At 35.4% G+C, this 17302-nt stretch overlaps 1 pseudogene; it reads right to left on the bottom strand.

Annotated features, from left to right (window-relative positions):
• Positions 1 to 8287: 8287 nt before the first annotated feature.
• The window catches only part of LOC125170660 (peroxiredoxin-2-like), a 30415-nt pseudogene continuing 21400 nt past the window's right edge, over positions 8288 to 17302 (bottom strand).

Here is a 17302-nt window from a genome sequence, read left to right as displayed (position 1 = left end):
TACCAGCCAGAGACTGACTAGGTATTCAAACAACTTACAGTCTCTATATCAAGGTTAACCAATAAGGTTATGTTTTTCTGGAACTAATGGTACTCTTGTAGCTAAATTAAAATGTGACCAATGAAATGTGTATAGAAGTGATATACATCAATTTCAGGCCTTCCTTAGAAATGTGTTCTCATGCAATCCTACATTCTCTTTTTCTTTCCTTTTTCTCTTTTTTATTTTTTTTTTGACTTTGGTTGTCAGGTCTATTTTTTTAAATATAATTTATTGTCAAATTGGCTTCCATACAACACCCAGTGCTCATTCCAACAAGTGCCCTCCTCAACGCCCATCACCCATTTTCCCTTCTCTCCCACTCCCCCCTTTTCTTTCTTTTTTAAATTGACTCTCATGGAGTAACCCCCAGGGCAAATCTGGATGTCCTATATCAAAGATAGACTCAGATCTAAAATTATACATGCACATACACATACACACGTACATATATATATATATATATATATGATTTTTAAATGCACAATTAGAAATAGCAGAAGTCATGAGTAGGTATTTAAAAAGAGACTATCAAAATATACAGTAAGGATATAAAAGGATACTCAACTTCATTAGTCATCAAGAAAGTGCAAGTTAGAACGTCAATGAGATATCAATGCATACTACCAAGATGGTTACAATTTAAAAATAACTTACAATGCCAAGTAGTGGTAAGACTGAAAGAACAGAAATTCTTATGCACTGATAGTGAAAATATAAATTGAGAAAGAGTTTGGTAATACTGCTGAAATTAATCATATGCATAACCTGTGATCTAGCAATCCCACTCCTATGTATTTACCCAATAGAAACACATAGATAGTTGTACCAAATGACATATACAGGAATGCTCAAAACAACTTTAATCATAGTAGACAAAATGGAAAAATAAATACCCATCAACGATAGGATGGATAAGTAAATTGTGCTATATTCATTTAACAGAATGTCCTAGAACAGTAACAACAAAGCAAATTCCTTCCTTAAGGACAGAATTACATTATGTTGAACCAAACAACCCAGAAACAAAGACTAACAAAAGTAATTATATTTACATGAAGTTCAAAAATAGGAAAACTAATTAGTAGTAATAGAAATAAAATGGTAGTTACTTTCAGTGTGTTTATATGGGGGAGCTATTGACTTGTACTAGATTCAAGGAGGCTTCTGGAAGGCTGAGAATGTACATGTTTTGATCTGGTTTGTAATTCCACTAGTGTATTCATTTATAAACACTCGTGGAGCTTTAAACATAAAATATGTGCACTTCACTGCAATTTTTTTTTATTTAACAAAAAAAAGTTAGTCTGATGAGTTTAGGTAAAATGTCCCAAATACGCATCTGGAATATTAAAAACAGTAGAAATCTTGTACCATTTCCTTTCTCGAAGGAGATTCAATCGTTTAAATGCAATCATGCCCAGAGGCAGGCTGAGAGATTAGATGACCTTTCTGGGTCTCTCTCAGCCCTATGATCCTATGATATTTCCTACAATGTGTTGTTTTCTTAAAACCCCCTTCAGTCTTTCTATTTCTCTAGTATCGTGCTGTCCAAGTCTGAATTTAATACTCTAAGGGGTTTCTCACAAGGGCAACCTAAGTAGAAAGCCTGTCACCACCCTAATAGGTAATATGATGGAGTTGTATCCAGTGGGAAACTTCAATGGCATTTTGTGCGGCCCTGCTATACAGTTGGATGGATAATGCAAGGTCATACACTATTCTCTCTCTGCTCTCACCTCTGGATATTTTAACATTTCTTCACAAATTTTCTTTCATGTTGCATGCTTTGTGCAAGACTTATTCACTGCCATTCCCCACCCCCAGAGATACTAAGTTGAATTCCCTTTTGTCATCTTCAGAACAATTTTTTTAATGTTTATTTATTTTGAGAGAGAAAACATAAACAGGAGATGGGCAGAGAGAGGGACAGAGAATCCTAAAATCAACATGGGGTTCGATCTGAGTAACTGTGAGATCATGACCTGGGCTGAAAATAAGAGTGTGACACTTAACCAACTGAGCTACCCAAGTGCCCCCAAATTTTTAAACATTCTAAGTCTGTGAATATATGGGATGGAGAATATTGGTGATTTTAAGAACTTTTGTGGAAAAAATTAGTAGAATTATTGTCATTATGTAAACAAGATGTAAACAAGGGGATTAATTGATCAAAAAACGTATTTTCTTTTAAACACATGCTACTGAAAGAGGATGCAACCAAAGAGAGAGAGTCTTGAAAAGAGATGAAAAACATTTATATAAAATACTGTATTGTAACTACAGAGATTTGAGATTTTACTTCTCAATTTTCTTTCATGACAATTATAAATGTTACTATCAATGCTACTAGTAAAATCTTTGATTGACACAGCTGCAGTTGTTAAATGAACTAATTCACACCAGAGTATGTGGCAATATGAATAAAATTATTACTGCTAAAATTTGGTAAATTTCAAATAAAATTTAACACTAACTTCCTTCTAATTTATGAAATGTGATACATGTATTTTGCATTGGCATTGTTGATTTTCCAAAAAAAACAATGAAGAATTGGCTTCCTCTCAACCATAGATATTTTAGGGACATTTTTAGTGGGAGAATTCACTGGGTACTGGAAGCTTATTATTTCTGGAAGTTACCCAAGTAAACCATTTACTCTGGAATAATAAGCTTATGGATTTGAAGACAACTGCATTAATTGACACCACAACATTTGTTCCAGACTTAAAGCTCTACAAAGGCTGTCATTTTAGGACACTTGTTCAAACTTTATGCCACTGAATGGTTTGGGGCAACTACAGAAAAACAGCATTCCATCAGTACTGTGCATCTGTGTATATAGCTATCTCTAAATGCAGCTAATGGAATCTCAGCATGAAACCAGAAAGATTTTTCCAAAGTCATTACAGTTGCAGGTTACTCTAGTTGAAAAATTGATTTTGCACAGGAAAAGTAAAAATCTAACTTCACAATGTCATCAATCACTGGGAAAACATAACTGAAGCCTGGATGTAAAATTTTTCCTTTCACTGTTCTTAGAAAATCTTTAAGTCAGTTAAATGTAACCAAAATATCAATACAATTTTAAGGAGAACTTATAGGAATGCAAATAGAATATTAGTGTTTATTTTAGAGGAAAAAAAAACATTAATACAAAGTCAATTCCTAGATATTGCAGTCCATGGAAAATTTGTAAGAAAGTACAAGGCAACATATTTTGTTTTCATTCAAGAAGAACCTCCTTTTTCAGATAACTAATGTCAGAGCTAAGAATCCTAAATGACACCTGTCATATCAGCATGCCTGATAGGCAAATGAGTTTCATTTATTCACTCATTCAAGGATTTATTTAACATTTTTTTAAGATTTGACTGTTTAAATGGCCTAGAAGGATAGATTTTATAAACCATATTAGCTTCATGTTTCTAAAAGCAGAAAATCAAGAAAGCATTTCTCAACATCCAAGGATTTCAAGGATACCTAATAGAAAAACACTGGCCTAGTTGATTTAAGACAAAAAATGATATCCTCATAAAGAGCTTTGTGAATGTGGATCCCCCAACCAGGGCCAGAATCCTGTTGCCACCTGTTAAACACACATTTGTATAAGTCAGAGAAGAATTTTTATTAATTTCCACTTCCTATATTTATAGACTTGGTGTTTTAGGCATCTTCTGCTTTAAAGTTATACCTAACCTGGGGAAGGCAGCCTCCAAGATGGCTGCCAACAGCCAACTTCCTGGTATTCACACCCTTGCGTCACTTGAGTATGGGCTAGGCTTACTGACTTCCTTCTAACAAGTAGAATATACTGAAATTAATAAGAATGTCATTTATGAGATAAAGTTGTAGAAAAGACTATGGTCTCTACTTTGTTGCTTGTTCTCTCTTGCTTTCTCACTCATTTGTTCCCAGGGGAGCCATTTGCCACATTGTGAGCTGCCCTATGGAGAGGAGATGAAGAAGGTCTCTGCTCAACAAATGTTAAGGAACTAAATCCTGTCAACAACAATGAAGAAATTCTTCTGCCAACAAGCCATCAAACAACTAAATCCTGTGAGGAACTGAATCTTACCAACAACTATATTACTGAGTTTGGAAGTAAATCTTCTCCCACTTGAGCCTTCAGATAAGACCACAACTGACAGCCTAATTAAAACATCAAGAGAGACCTTTAGGAGTGGCACCCAGTGAAGTTGTGCTCAGCTTCTAGAAACAGAGAAATTTTAAGATAATAATTGTGTTCTTTTTTTTTTTTAATTTTTTTTTCAACGTTTATTTATTTTTGGGACTGAGAGAGACAGAGCATGAACGGGGGAGGGGCAGAGAGAGAGGGAGACACAGAATCGGAAATAGGCTCCAGGCTCTGAGCCATCAGCCCAGAGCCTGACGCGGGGCTCGAACTCACGGACCGCGAGATCATGACCTGGATGAAGTCGGATGCTTAACCGACTGTGCCACCCAGGCACCCCAATAATTGTGTTCTTTTAAGCCACTAAGCTTTGGGTCAATTTGCTATATGGCAATAGACAACTCACTTTTTTTTTTTATCCCTAGCAAAGTAGAATTAACTTGTCTTTTCACATCTTGTGATTAGCATTTATATTTTAAAATACTTTGAAAATATTAATAATTATTAAAATCGGGTTATGGGTATACTGGGGTTTATGATACTCTTTACCTTTTTATGTTTAAAAAACACAACTTCTTAAAATGCTTTATATAATCAGAAAGAGATCCCAAATTTCCTCTTCTCCTTTTCTCCTCAGATCAAATATTCTTCCTTTTACATTTTCTCATAGGAATTATTCCTCATTTTTTAGATTTTTCCACATATTTTAGATTAATTTGATATAATTAGATACATTTGTCCAAAAGCAACTTGACACAAAAAAGAAAGCCTTAAGATATTTTATTAAATGTAGAATCTGTAGGATAAAAAGATTTCTAACTCACAAGTCTGTGCAGTAAGTGTGGACTTTATAATAAAATAAACCTGAGTTCAAAACCATGCAAGAATAGTTATTATTACAAATCTTCAATTTTTAATCTTTATGATCTGTTTAATAAAACTTGCCTCATTGGTCTATGACAGAGTATTAAGATAATACTAGCTCACATTTGGTGAATACTTATTATGTATCCAGCAATTTTTCTTTTTTTCCTTAAATCTCATATAATCCATAAAAGAACTAGTGAGATAAAATCTGTTATTATTTTTCTATTTATCAACAAGGAAACTAGACACTAAAATATTAAGTTAACTTTCCCAAGGACACACAGGTAGTTAAGTGATGAAGCTGAAAAATGAACTGATATTTTAATCACTAAGCTATACTATTAATAAGATAATTATGTTATGTGTCTAAAACAGTATCTAGGACCAGCTTAATACTTTTCATCATCCTCATACAAAGATATATTTGAGAGGCAGTGAAATAGCTATATGTATTTGTCATGTTTCTGTTGACATACGCTGTATAACTATCCCCAAATCTCCATGGCTTAGAGCAACAAGCATTTAATTCATGCTTACAGGTCTGTAGGTTGGCTGGGAAAGCTCTATTTCACACTGAAGATTAGATTCAGGACCACATTTTTCTCATTCTAGTCTACTAAATATGTACTCAGGTCAAGTGCTTTTTATTTCAGATGGAAGACTCCAAGAAAAGCGAGCAAAAGTATTTAATGTTTCTTGTGGCTTCAACTCAGGGTTGGTATATTCTCAATGCACCTTCATTTCATTACCAAATGAAGTCACATGGCCAAGCCAAAGACAATGGCACAAGGAAGTATACTAGGCTCACAATGAATCATGCTAGGGAGGAAAAGAAAGGAGGAATTATAGATAAATAATACAGTTTACTATGGCATTCATGGAAATGTTATAAAATATTGACAACATAGAGTAATGTTTAAACTCTATATACTGAAAGATTCTACAATTCTACCATAATTTAAAAATTGTTTTGTATGTAAGGAAACCATCAACAAAACAAAAAGGCAGCCTACTGAATGGAAGAAAGTATTTGCAAATGAAATATCTGATAAGGGGTTAATATTAAAAAAATATAAAAAAATTATACAACTCAACACCAAAAATAATATTAATTCAATTAAAAAATGGGCAGAACTCCTGTATCCCTTGGGTAAATTCCTAGCAGTGCTATTCCTGGGTCATAGGGTAGGTCTATTTTTAATTTTTTGAGGAACTTCCACACTGTTTTCCAGAGTGGCTGCACCAATTTGCATTCCCACCAACAGTGCAAGAGGGTTCCCGTTTCTCCACATCCTCTCCAGCATCTATAGTCTCCTGATTTGTTCATTTTGGCCACTCTGACTGGAGTGAGGTGATAGCTGAGTGTGGTTTTGATTTGTATTTCCCTGATGAGGAGCGACGTTGAGCATCTTTTCATGGCACTTGTACCCCAATGTTTATAGCAGCACTCTCAACAATAGCCAAATTATGGAAAGAGGCTAAATGTCCATCAACTGATGAATGGATAAAAAAATTGTGGTTTATATACACAATGGAGTACTACGTGGCAATGAGAAAGAATGAAATACGGCCCTTTGTAGCGACATGGATGGAACTGGAGAGTGTGATGCTAAGTGAAATAAGCCATACAGAGAAAGACAGATACCATATGGTTTCACTCTTATGTGGATCCTGAGAAACTTAACAGAAACCCATGGGGGAGGGGAAGGAAAAACAAAAAGAGGTTAGAGTGGGAGAGAGCCAAAGCATAAGAGACTGTTAAAAACTGAGAACAAACTGAGGGTTGATGGGGGGTGGGAGGGAGGGGAGGGTGGGTGATGGGTATTGAGGAGGGCACCTTTTGGGAGGAGCACTGGGTGTTGTATGGAAACCAATTTGACAATAAACTTCATATATTGAAAAAAATAAAAAATAAAATAAAATAAATAGATAAACAATGGACAGAGGACCTGAATAGACATTTTTCCAAAGAAGACGTATAGCCAACAGACAGTTGAAAAGATGATCAAGGTCATTCATCACCAAGGAAATGTAAATCAAAACCACAATGAGGTATCACCTTTCACCTGTCACAATGACTAGAATCAAAAAGACAATAACTAACAAGGGTTGACAAAGATATGGAAATAAAGGAACCCTCATTCACTGTTGGTGGGAATGGAAATTGGTACAGTTACTATGGAAAACAGGATGGAGGCCCCTCAAAAAATTAAGAATATAATTACCATGTAATCCAGTAATCTCACTGCTGGGTATTTACACAAATAAAATGAAAACACTAATTTGAAAAGATCCATGTATCCCTATGTTTATTGCAGTATTATTTATAATAGCCAAGATATGGAAGCAGCCCAAGTGTCCATCCATAGATAAATGGATAAAGATGTGAGGTGTGTGTGTGTGTGTGTGTATGTATATGTGTATATACACATGTACATATGTACATACATATATATCACTATTAATCCTAAGTGAAATAAGTCAGTGAGAGAAAGACAAATACTATACGATTTTACTCATGTGTACTTTAAGAAAGAAAGAAACAAACGAGAGAGAGAGAGAGAGAGACAGAGACAGAGACAAAAGAAAATAGATTCTTAAATAATGAGAACTGGTGGTTGCCAGAGAGAAAATGAGTAGGGGGAGGGGTGAAATAGATAAAGGAGTTTAAGAGTACACTTACCGTGGGCACCTGGGTGGCTCAGTGGGTTGAGCAACCAACTTGATTTCGGCTCAGGTCATTATCTCATGGTTTGTGAATTTGAGCTCTGCATTGGGTTCTGTGCTGACAGTGCAGAGCCTGCTTGGGATTCTCTCTCTCTCCCTGTCTCTCTCTGTTCCTTCCCTCTTATATTCTCATTCGTTTTTTAAAAATAAATAAATAAACTTAAAAAAAAAGTACTCTTAGCTTGATGAGCACTAAGATATGTATAGAATTGCTGAATCACTATATTGTACACCTAAAACTAAACTAACACTACATGTTCATTGCACTTCTAGCTGGCTGGATAGCAATTATGTCTGTCCTAATTTTTCATTGGTCACCTCTAGGCCTGTGCCTAGCTAAGTGGGCTTGAGGGCGGGGGTCACCACTCACCAGCTCCCAGCTAGAAGAAAGAGAAGGCCTTGGCCCAGCCTTCCTGGGTCAGGGTTTGAAGGGGCAGATCTAGCCTTTCCTGGGTCAGCAGCGGTATCCACGTAGGGGCAGAGGTGGGGGCCTAGAGCCCAAGCTCTCCACCTGTCAGCCTAGCTGTGTTTGGAGAAGTATTACTAGCTGTTGACCACGTCATGATTGATTGTGGTGCTGCCTGGCTTCTATCCAGTGGGACAGATTTCCCTATGGTCACCTGAGTACTGAAAGGTCTGGGCCAGTCCCAGAATTTTGTCCATGGAACCCCACAGGCAAATCATTGACAGTGATCTGGCCAAGGGCACCCTTGCTGGGGATAATAAAGAGGCCTGGTAGGCAATGCCCTCATCTTCCTTCTGCATGCCATAATCTTGGGGTAAGCTTATGGTTATATCTGCCGGCAGAGGCATGTTCAGGAGGCCCAAACCTCCTTCCTTCTCTGAAATGTTTATCCAAGACAGGTGGGTGAATTCAGTAGACAGAGACCCCCAGCACCTCCCAGCCCAGCTCGGAGAAGTCCTCAGCATGCTCTCTGAAAGTGATAATCTCCACGATGCAAACAGACAGAAAGAGGACCAATCTCTCTGTAGCTGGAAAGCTTCACCTCCTTGAAGGCGCCATCCACCAAAGAGGTGGTTGGAAGTTTGCAGTGGGCTTTTGGATACGCGTGTTGCCAGAGACCTTGACTGAATGCTGTGTGTGCAAGGGCTGGATGTGTGGACCGGCAGACACATGAACACGTATTAAAGGGGCGCATTATACTTCAATTAAAAAAAAATTAAAAAGGAAATAAACGCTTCCTGGCCTATAAGTCATTCTCTTGTTAGTAACTGTGTATCTATTAACACAAGCCACTCTTTTATGTTTTTATGCCTTTTTTAAATTTTTTTAGTAAGGAACACATGGATCTTGAGTCATTCTTAGGAAACTCTCCCTAACTCCTCTACTTAATGCCTAATGGCTCATAAGTAATATCTATAATAATTATTTTAGAAATTATGTCCACAGTTACTATGATTTTAAATGTTCTGTTTTCTAGATACCTCTGAGTAAAAGCTTTCACAATTGTCTGATTTTCGTGGGTAGAATACAGCTGACATTTGTTTGAACTAATTCTCCACAGCTGACCTCTTTTGCACTAGAGAACTTAACAAGGAAAGACTTAGTGTTTCAATTAAACTCTGTTATGCCTTATCGCTCTTTGACTATCAAGAACACAGAATTTCTACTGTTGCCTTTACCCAGGGATACCTCTCCTCAGTACTTCCACTTTATCCATTGTTTTGTTTGCTTGTTTTAGGATGAATGGTTTATGTGTCTGTCTCCCTCAAGAAAGGGATTGACCCTTACTTACCTCAGTACCATTTGTGCCTATTCCAGTGCCTAAAACTTAGTAGGTCCCCCAGCATGCAAATTAACATAAGATCAACTGAATAAATAGATGAGGTAATTTTCACCATATAGCCTGCCTCTCAAAGTTACAGAGTGAAGTTCTATTTTGAAAATAATAGTTTCTGACTAAAAAAAAAATATCCAAATTATTTTATGTAGACAATTATCACCAAGTAATAGAAAATGACCATCATTTGTAAATCCATCATGCAAGGCATGTTGGGGTCAAGACGGTAAAGTCAAGGAAATCTACACAGTTGGCATGTGTCTCCACCAACACACGAAGACGCAACTCTAATCGCAAAGAATACAGGCTACCACACCGTGCAAGATATTAAGCATCCTAGGTATACGCTGGACCTCACACCCAGGGTTGCTGGTTAGATGGAAAGTAAAATCCTAACAGGCATTACTGGGATTAAATTATTATTGTGGTCAGTTTTAAAGGCTGTCAAAATTCCTGTCCCAGGTTCACCTTTAGTACATCAGGGTTTGTGTTCATGTTGGCAACAGATCTCAACTTCAACCTTAGGAAGGAGAAAAACAAAAGAAGGAAGAAAGAGCATCACTGAATACTATTTTCTAGGAATTCCACTGAATGCTCGCATATACATTATTTATTTATTCAATACATGTTTAATGAGTGTGTAGTTGTGCTATGCATCATTTTATGTGCAAGGAAGAAATAAAGGAGAGTGTGAAGTCCAGTGAAGGAGATGTAGAATTATGTCTAAAATAATAAAGATGGTGTAGGTACAACTTGTTCCATGAGAATATACAAGAACTCCCAACCTGGACATGAGGGTTTTAGGAAAGCTTCCAGTGAAAGGAAGCAAATTCTAAGCTGAGAACTGGAAGGTGAATGAGAGCCAGAAGAACATTTCCAAAGAAACAAAAACATGGGCAGCTCAATTTATTTCTTTTATAAGTCATGTTGTGCAGTTTGGACTGGAGAATTTGAGGACCACTGTTGATTTTCATTTGTCAATTTGACATTGCCTTATATGAACATTCTTCCTTTTGGTAGAATTCCCAAAAGGAAGGCATAGAGATATTCCCTCCTCCAAACCCTGGAAAGTTAGGGTCCTATGAGGGGTTGAACTCAGTCAATCAGAGAAGAATGTGCCTGTAAGATAGTCTTAGCCACAGCTGGTTGCTCTTATTTGCAACAAATTTCCTGACAATTCAGCCTTTAAAGGATTATAAGCAGAAAAGTAGCAGAGATTTGCAGTTTAGGACAATCTGTCTAGTTGTGCCGTTTGTAACATGAAGGAGGGTGGCCAGTCAAGGAGTCTAGTTCTGGGGGCCTGTGATCACCCAAACTAGAGATGTTGTTGGCTACCCATAGTGGTGTCACTGGGCAAGGAGAACAGCCAGTGGCCTTGAGGGACATTGACGGAGAATTTTGATGGAGAACTTACAAATATGGAGTTAGGGAGGAAGAAAAATGGTGGCTCTCTTCTTTCCCATGGAAAACATTTACTGACCAACTTCTGAATGTACATTATGGTATAGAAGCAACTATGTGGAAACTGTAACAAAGATTGCTAAGGGAAAAAAAAATAGAGGGAAGCTAAAGGACATAACAGAAAAGAAATAATAGAGGTCCAAGAGTTAGGATTTAAATAAACAAAACTTTTTCCAAGTGCCATAAACAGTAAGAAATTTTTTTGCCTCACTTATCTGAAAGCTCAGAGATAGGATTGTTGGTTTAATTTAGTAGCTGAATCTAAATCTCCCTGATATTTGCTTGACTATTTCATCCTGTTTCAGTGCCTTTTCTGATTGGGATGATATGAATAGGATTAGAGCAGTTTGGAACCACAAATCTGCCCAAAAATGCTCAGAAGAAACAAGTCACCTCTTTTTGTATCTATCTCTTGAGGGAAAGCCCATATTTTCCAAGGGGTCCCGAAAACCTCTCCCCCTTTGCCACGGTCACATATTAGGGCAGGTGTCCATTCCTGAAATAATTACTACAGCTACAAAATTACACGCACGACAGGCTTAGGCATGGGTTCCAGTAACAACATTGATTACGGGAAAAAAAAAAAATATATATATATATATATATATAATAGTAATAAAAAAGAGGGTACAAATAAACAGTATTAGCAATTTTAAGAAACAAAATGGTAATAGTCCATTAGAGATTATTGTTCTATCACAAGATAATATTACAAATAACTTTATGTGAACATATTGGAACAGATAGCTGAAATAGCCAATTTTGTATAAAAATAAGTTACTAAAATTGATTTAATAAGTCAAAAAGTGGACTAGACCAGCAGCCATGAATAAACTGAACTGGTTGGAAAAAAAAATAATAAACTAAAAACCTTTCTCTAAAATAGGCAGTAGATCCAGAACATTGTACCTGTCAGTTTTGCCAGATATTAAAGTTATTAGTAATCCTTATACTACCAAATTATTTTAGAAACAAACAATTATGGAAAAATACCTTACCCATTTTATGAATCTAAAATAGAATACATAGGAATTAGGCAAGAGTATAACAGTTAAATCTAACCTTTCAAAATACATGAAGAAATCAAAAGAAAATATACAAATCAAAGTCAACTCAGTGTGGACTTTAAAAGAACTCAAAAATACCATGAATGTTTATTCCAGGAATGCAAGGTTGGTATATTAAAAAAAAATAGCAGTTCAATATAAACTATGGCTCTGTTAAACTGATAGATCATATGATGGAGAAAAATAGGTGCAGAAAAAAAAATCATTTAGAAAATTCAGCACCCATTTATTTAAAAAGCAATTTAGGAGTAGGAGGGCACCTAATAAAGTACTATGAAAAATCTTTAGGAATATTATCCCTACAAGTAAAATGTAAGAGTCATTCCTACTAATGTCAGAAATAAAACAAGTGTTTTATCATCATTCAATTATTGAACTTTGCATGGGATGTCCTGGCCAATATTTAATTCAAGAAAAATAAATATGAAGCATACAAATTTAAAAAGGAGTTACAGAAGAGTCATTTATATAGAACATCTAAGACAACCTTAGACAATCTTAGACAATCTGAGTTTAGTAAGTTTGCTGGATATAAGATCAACATACCAAAATCATTAGAATTCTTATAAATAAGCAATGACAAATTAGTAAGTGCTATACTAGACATGAACATTCACAGTAGCAAAGAAATTTCTATTTACCTTTAGTACCTATTGGGAGTAAGTTTAACAAAAATTGTGTGAGATACTCAAAGAAAAAAATACATTAAAATATACAAAAGATGAATAAGTGGATAGAAATCAGATTCATATTTATGCAGAAAGCAGAACATGTCCATATTGGCCAATTTTGTGTAGTGGGCATACTGGTTTATGTTATATTACTTATTGTACCTTGCTCTATTTTTTTTAACTTTTCTAAAGATAAACAAATCAATAAAAGGAGCTTCATGTTTCTGATGAGAAAAATATATTCTACTACATGACTCAACAACATAAATTTTCTACTAACAATTTTCATAAATACAAGTTGGACACAAGTATTTCATTCCTAGAACCAAGCAGAAATGTTTCGTAGAGTATATGCCCAAAAATATTTGCTTTTGGAAGCCAGAAAATATGAAAGTCTATTTAAAAGCAAGTAGAAAAATATTACAATAGGATTAAAATCTTAAGCAAAAACTACCAAAGCGATTTTCTGTCCCCTTTTTTACTAAAATGACATGTCAATATAGACTCTCAAGTATATGATAAAATTGTGATAGTTTTTAACCAATCAGAAAGCAATCAAATAAGCTAATGTGACTGAAAAGTGCTTATGAAGTTAAGTGAGGTAAGTGTTGAGAAAAATAATATTTTTCAAGTTTTCCCAATGTATTTTTTAACAATCTCTATTTTTTTCACAAATATTGCATTCATTTCTGCTAAGACACAGAACCATATATATCTTCTGCCTGAAAGTTGCATTAACACCTTTCAGCATACATAAAACAGGATTATTTTTCCAGAGAATTAGTGAAGGATTTTTTTTCTTATCCTAGTTCCAAATTTTATTAGATATTTGACACTTTTAGATGACTTAAATTACTTTCAATGAGCTCAAGATATAGTTTTATCACATTGCTTCCTTGAAGGAGAGAAAACTGCATACTTGTTTTATCTTCTCTCCAAGACTAGACTAAACTAAAATGGGAATAAGTGCAATATTTTAAACCAAAAAAAGTATATTTGGGGGTCAAATATTGGCCTGTATGAGAACCTTGAATGTAGTTATTATCCTCATAAAAGCTAGGCGCTTGGAAAATCATTGGTGGTTAAATACAGGATCCAGACAGCTTCATGGCAATGAACTATAAATCCTGAATATATTCCTGACTAAATATGCACCGCTGTTGTCTCAACTATTAAAATTATACACATGATTAAAATCCAATTTAAATTGTATTGTTCCTAAATATTTTCTCAATTGATTAGAATTAGATATGATCTCTGCCTGAAAGCTGATTTTGGGGTTTATGTGAATCATGCTTAGAATTGTACTCTGCTAGAGTTGGAGAGGAACACTCAGATCATCTGGGCCAAGCCTCTTTTCAATGTATGAATGATTTCCTTATGTAACAATGCTGGCAAACAGGCCAGCTTCTGCTTTAACACTGCTAAGTACTTACAAACTTCAGTAGATACTTTACATGGTCAATATAATACCCAATATCACTACCTTTCTTTCTCTCTACTCACCCAAACTAGAAAGCCAAGTGTCATAAAAACAAACCCAGGCTTAGATAAGAAGAGACTTTATTTAGAAGAAAGACTATTCCATTAGAAAAAGCTCCCTGATCTCAGAAATCTAGAAGCATTTCAAAATCAAAAAGAGAAAAGCTTTGCTTATAGAGGGAGGGGTAAGCAGTAAGGAAGAAGTTGGCAAAAGGAGGGAGATCACCTATTTTGTGCAGTTTGACAGAGTACCTGTCTTGCTGTGGTCAGCTACTTTGCCGCCTAAGCTGATAGGGGGAGTGTGTTCAGCATTTTAGTGCTTGTTTAGGGGTGGAACTGATGTTCAGGACCCTGTGGAGAAGACAGAAGCCAGACTAAAGTTTGGTCAAAGCAAAGCAGAGATGTAATAATGGTCAATTTGTGAGCACTAGGTGAGAAGCAGTAACGTGTATCTGGAAGATAGTTATGTCATATTGTCTTGGCTCTTGAGATGCAAGCAGAAGATAATTTCTGCTTTTGTTTTCTGGATGAAAAGGAATCCACATGGCGGGCAAACACCTTCTGCAGTCGTGATGCCTGGAAGCAGAACAGCAATCTGAGGAATACGAGGAAGAAAGCTACAAATGAGGGATGAGAAACAGAAGGACCCAGATCACTCAGCATCATTGAGTTAGCATAAATGTCTAGACTGAGACGTCTTTTTGCAAAGAATAAATAAAATAAAATGTTGTTAGGTTAAGTAGCGGTAGTCCAATTTCTGTTACTTGCAACCAAACAAAATCTTAGCTGGTAGGAAAAACATTTAATCATCTACTCTAAATTTTTTGCCAAAAATCAACATTAATTTATTCTTCTTTAAGATACCTAAAACCTCTACTGTACTATTCTTGAAAAAGTTTTCACACGTACAAATCTCCAGTCCTGTGGATTTTCAATGATTTTTCATAATTATTTTCAAAAATGAAATGAAAGTAAATATATGTATATTTTACAAGAAACCAAATGTTAATGTTAGTGTATATGTATATGCATATATATGTTTTCAATCTGCCAATTCCTTTTATATGATAAATACTCCACAAATATTTTTGACTAATTCCACAAAATTTCTAAACCTGACAAATTATAAACATTGAGAGGACTTGGAAAGCTTCCTCAGTTTTCATGTAATTTCAAAACATTACCACTGTGTTAATAGCTACATGACAAGCATTAACTAAAACTAAATATGGATATCTTTCTGAAAGTCTTTTTTAAAGTTAATTGAATTATTTCAATTGCATTAGAGAAGTACAATATTTAAAGAATTCCTGTGGTGAAACCTTTTACAAATGTAAGGTCTCCCTTACCCATAATTTATCTGCTGGATTTTTCTATTACTCTAGGCAAAACTTGGAAGACACTAATGTTTGTTATGGTCTGTTATATAAGAATTAACCCAGACATGAGCAAACAATTTGAATAGTTGTCAGGGAGACAGGAGAAGCAAAGGGTAGCTCAGACAAAAACAAACAAACAAACAAACAAAACTCTTCCAACCAAGAATAAGAATTCTACTAAATGAGTTGATTTACATCTGGAAGCAGCTTGATTCTACTGACCAGCTTTGCTGTAGGTTGGTCTAAGTGCCACTTTTTGGTGTATGTAATCTTCATCTCCTAAGTAAATCTGCATGTCTCTTGGTTTATTAAGCCCCTCATTGTATCTATGAAGTTTCAAACTTTAAAGTTCGCAAATTCCCTTCTATCAGATACATGTGCCTTTGTGGTTGATCAGAGTTCTGGCAGGTAGAAGATCTGATTGAAGGCTTGAGGCTGCCTAAGAGGGAGTCCTCTAGGATCCATATAGTATTATAGGAGAACTAGAAAGCAAAGACCAAGGGGCGCCTGAGTGGCTCAGTCGGTTAAGTGTCTGACTTCAGCTCAGGACGTGATCTCATGGTTCATGAGTTTGAGCCCCGCATCGGGCTCTGTGCTGACAGCTCAGAACCTGGAGCCTGCTTTGGATTCTGTGTCTCCTTCTCTCTCTTCCCCTCCCCTACTTGTGCTCTGTCTCTCTCTGTCTCTCAAAAATAAATAAAAATGTAAAAAAAAAAATTAAAAAGAAAGCAAAGACCAATAAAATAAGTAAGTCACAGGGATGAAAATGACAGCAAAAGAAATATAGTCAATAATATTGTAATAACCTTGTATGGTGACAGATGGTAACTATACTTATCATGGTGAGCATTTTGTGCTGTACATAATTGTCAAATAACTATGTTGTACGCCTGAAACTAATAATATATGTCAACTGCACTTCAATTAAAAAAAAAAAAAAGATGCTCTCTACCCCACATCAGGCCATCTTATTTGTTTTGGCCAATGTAAGTGAAACTGACACATGGCATTTTTGAGCAAAATATTAAGATCCTTCATGAGGCTCTGCCATTTCTCATTTCCTTTGTTTTTTTCTGTCAAATGAGCTTCATGTACTAAGATCTTAAGGTCTGTTGTTCCAACTTTGTCCTGGATTGAAGATGTGAAATAGAGTCACAGCCGAAGTGAAGGCAACATGTCATGTGATTTTAAAAATTATTTATTGTTGTAAGCCTTTGAGATTTGGAGGCTCTTTGTTATCAATCTATGCCAAGCTGACTAATGGAGCATTATTCTAAAATGGTAGGAATAAAAGAATGTCTAAAAAAATGAAGCAAAGACCAGATAATATATCCTATCACTGTCATAGTTAAACAATTTCCCTCGGGGAAGATAAACATCAAAATAAGTTTTAAATGTGTCTCTCCATAGACTTATTGAATGCTCAATTAGGAAAAAAATTAATCCAAAGAGGGATGCTATGTTACCATGTATCAAAAAATTATCTCCTTCAAACATAATGAATGACTGCAAAAGGTTAACAGTGTCCATTATAAGTATTTAAAATACATTATAAAGGGTTTATAGTTAGGAATTCAATTATTCATAAGTAAATGCATACTTCTATATTTTATGTTTCCAAACACAATATTCAGTATATTTTAGTTCTTTTAAAACATTTTCTTGGTGAAAC

This window comes from Prionailurus viverrinus, chromosome B4, assembly GCF_022837055.1.
Source record: "Prionailurus viverrinus isolate Anna chromosome B4, UM_Priviv_1.0, whole genome shotgun sequence".
Lineage (NCBI taxonomy): Eukaryota > Metazoa > Chordata > Mammalia > Carnivora > Felidae > Prionailurus > Prionailurus viverrinus.
Note: the sequence above shows the minus strand (reverse complement) of the source record. Positions and strands in the feature narration are given on the sequence as shown.